This window comes from Rhinopithecus bieti, unplaced genomic scaffold (assembly GCF_001698545.2).
Source record: "Rhinopithecus bieti isolate Rb0 unplaced genomic scaffold, ASM169854v2 scaffold_19840, whole genome shotgun sequence".
In the NCBI taxonomy this organism is placed as follows: domain Eukaryota; kingdom Metazoa; phylum Chordata; class Mammalia; order Primates; family Cercopithecidae; genus Rhinopithecus; species Rhinopithecus bieti.
Window position 1 is genome coordinate 847,118 of NW_016809771.1, and position 4,188 is coordinate 851,305.

Sequence of the window (4,188 nt, forward strand, 5' to 3'; positions counted from 1 at the left end):
AAATATTATTTTTGTTAGGTGTTGTAATGGTATTGTGCTTATGTTTTTAAAAGAGTCCTCTGCTGGAGATTTATGAACAGAATGTTTACTATAAAACACTCTAGCTATAATAATTTTAATAATAACAGTGAGGAAACGGAGGAAAACATTTGCAAAAGGCTGATTGAAGGTGAGTGTTTTATAGAGAAAGGTTCATTATATTGTTCTATCAACTTTTGTTTATGTTTGAAATTTTCATAATAAAAAACAAATAAAAGAGAAAGTCATGAGTTCACATTGATATTTACAATTAATGGCACCTTGACTAAGTACTTTTTTTTTTTTTTTGAGATGAAGTCTTGCTCTGTCACCAGGCCGGAGTGCAGTGGCATGATTTTGGTTTACTGTAACCTCTGCCTCCCAGGTTCAAGTGATTTTCCTGCCTCAGCCTCCTGAGTAGCTGGGACTACAGGTTCGTGCCAACACGGCCAGCTAATTTTTGTATTTTTAATAGAGACGAGGTTTCACCATGTTGGCCAGGATGGTCTCGATCTCTTGACCTTGTGATCCACCCACCTTGGCCTCTCAAAGTGCTGGGATTACAGGTGTAAGCCACAGCGCCCAGTCTTTCTTTCTTTCGTTCTTTTTTTTTTAGGTGGAGTTTCGCTGTGTTGCTGAAGTACAGTGGCGCGATCTTGGCTGATGCTGACTACAACCTCAGCCTCCTGGGTTCAAGTGATTCTCCTGCCTTGGCCTCCCCAGTAGCTGGGATTACAGACCCATGCCACCAAGCCCAGCCAATTTTGGTATTTTTAGTAGAGACGGGGTTTCACCATGTTGGCCAGGCTAGTCTCGAACTCTTTACCTAAGGTGATCTGCCCTCCTCAGCCTCCCAAAGTGCTGGGATTATATGCCTAGCTTTGGCTAAGTACTTTTACAATTTTGTTCTAATATAAAAATTTTCAGCTCTAATCCTAGCCAGCAGCCCTCTTCACTGCCATTAGCAATACAGTCTCCCAACTTACAATGGTTACACTAAATAATTTGTCTACTTTACAATGGTGTGAAAGCAATAAGCATTCAGCCAAACCTGTACTTCAAATTTTAAACTTTGATCTGCTCCCTGGCTAGTGATACGCATGCAATATTCTCTTATGATGCTGGGCAGCGGCAACAAATGAGACTTTCCAGTGTGCTGTGCTGCCAGATAGTTTTGCCCAACTGTAAGCTAATGTAAGTGTTCCAAGCACCTTCAAGGTAGACTAGGCTAGGCCATGATGTTCAGTAGGTTTACATGTATTAAATGTATTTTCTACTCAGATATTTTCAACTCATGATGTGTTTATTGGGATATAACCCCATCCTAAGTTGAGGAACATCTGTATCTCCTTACTGGGTATTTTAATTAGATGTCCTAACCTTTCAGTAAAACAACTGGATGGACACCTTCTTAGATCTTGAATACCACAACTAGACTGTACATATATATTTTCTTCCCTCCATCTCTTTTATATTTTCTTTCTCTTTTTGACCATCATTCTATGATCATTTGTTAATAAGTAGGTTTTCAAGGCATGAGCAGAAATTCAAAGCATAGAAGAATTCGGTTCCATTTAACAAATATTTATTGGGCATCAATTTTATTCCAGGCACTGTACTAAGTACTTAGGATACCAAAACAAAGAAGATGTAGTTCTCACTCTTCAGGAGCTTATAGTCTAGTGTGAGTTTCTGCAGATGTTATTAGGGGTCTAGGAGCAGTTACTAGGGATTCCAGAAGAGATTGGAATTTTTTTTTTTTTTTTTTTTGCATTCTTTTGAACTTCTTTCTCCATGTAATGCCAACACTTGTAGTGATGACTAGTGATAAAACAACTCTATTAGGAATTTTGCTAGAGGTCATTCACAAACATGACAGTGCTCCACACAACTATGTTCATTTCATTGAGTCCATTCTCGGCTTTTGATGGAAGGCAGGGGGTGCTGTTGATGACTGGTGGGTGCTGAATTAAGAAGGAGGGACAATAGGTTGAGGAAGAGGGAGAGACAATAGATTGACAACATCAGCCTATCCTTCCTGATTTACATTTCCTGATCTTCCCTGGCCTCCCCTTACTCACAGTCAACTGACAGCTAATGAACTCTCCTGATGTAATAGATAATCAAAGATAATATTTTAAGGAAGGAATTTTAATGCCCCATAACTCAAATGCCTCCCTGTTGCTTTGCTAATGTTGTAGACATTGCAAAACATGGTGTCACGCACACCCATGTGAAGAGAGTCCACTAATAGGCTTTGTGTGAGCAACAAGGCTGTTTATTTCATGTGGGTGCAAGTGGGCTGAGTCCGAAAAGACAGTCAGCAAAGGAAGGTAGGGGTGGGACAGTTTTATAGGACTGGGGTAAGCAGTGGAAAGTTACAGTTAAAGGTGGCTATCTATTGTCAGCAGAGGAGGGGGTCACAAGGTGCATGGTGGGGAGATCATAAGACCCATGGTCCAGAATAAGAATGTCACGAGGTCGATCAATCGATCGGGTGGGGCGGGGCAGGAACAGGTCATAATGGAATGTCTAAAGGTTGGTCAATCAGTTAAGACAGGAGCAGGCTGTTTCACTTCCTTTGTAGTTTTCAGTTGCCTCAGGCTATCTGTATGTATACATGCAGGCTTGGCTCAGAGGCCTGACACATGGAGCTTGTAGGTTAAAAGTGAACTGCATTTGAAGATATAATTTTTAAAAAAAATTTCCTTGGTTTGCTTATTTTATACTTTATTAGCATCTGTGTTTTACAAACATGACTTATAGTCCAATGTGGTGATTTTTGAAGATGAACTGGGAGATGGAAGAGAATTCTAAACCTTAATAATTCTGATAAAGTTAGTAAAGAAGAATCACAACTTATAAAGGAAGCAATGGCTCCAGCAAAATTGAAAAGACACTTAACTGCAAACCATAGTAAAAGAGCAGATAATTTTATATGACCTTTGGACACCCAGAGTAAAGAATGTATTTTTTTTTAAGTGACCTTCAGTAAAAAGGTCCAGAAAGAAAGTTATTTAGCAGAAGAACTTTTTGACCCGAAAAGGAAAAAGCCCCACAATTGATGGGACCTCATAATTTCAGCATGTATAATTACAGAGAGTAAGACAATAGCATATGATGTAATGACAAACTAAAACGGTTTCACTTTCAAAGTTTGATAAATTGATGTGATTGATGACATGTCACATAATGCTGCATAGCATCAAAAGAACCTAACAATTTCTTATCCAGGTTGATGAATCAACAGATTTCAACAACAAATGTCATAGAGTAGCATTTGTAAGATTTATATATTATGGCAAAATTTAAGAAAATTTTTCTTCTATGAAACACTGCTGCAAAGAAGCAAAGGTAAAGATATATTTATTGTCTTGTCTTCATACTGGAAACAGAAGGTACATTTTGGAAAAACTGTGTCAGTATCTACTTATGGTACCCTATCAAGGACTGGTTCCTTCAGAGATTTCAATTCTCATTAAAATCCTGACACATTCACAACTCACTGCTTTCTTCCCACAGAGTGCTTGTGTCAGAAAGTTCTGAAGCAAAAATGAAAAAAGTTCTAGATGATGCTATAAAGATGACTTATCAAACATAGTACAATTCACTTCTAAAATTTTTTTTTAAACTATGTGAAAACCTGGACAAGGCCCATATAAATCTCCTTCCACATGCATAAATCTAATGGCTTAGCAGATCGTTTTGGGGGAAGCCAGTTGGCATGTCACGTCAGTACTCAAGCACCCTGTAAAGAGGTCCGTATGGCAAGGAACTGGGGCCTGGCAATAGGCAGCATCAGCTTGCTAGGCATGTCAGTGAGCTCCCTCAGAAAAGGATCCTCTAGCCCTAGTCAAGTCTTCAGAGGACTGCAGCCCCAGGTGATATCTTGATTGCAACCTTATGAGAGACCCTGGGTCAAAATCATCCAGCTAAACTGCTCCTTAATTTCTGACCTACAGAAATTACACAAAATAATGTTTATTGACACTATGGATTGGAGTGAGAGAAACTAATACAGATTCTGCTCCTTAACAGGATGCTTGACCTAGAAAATGAATCATAGAAATACATTCAAGAAAACAGTAGCCCAGATTTTACCAAATTCTTTGAAGATGAAGAATGGCTGCAGAAACTAGCATTTTTTTTTTTTTTTTTTTTTTTTTTTTT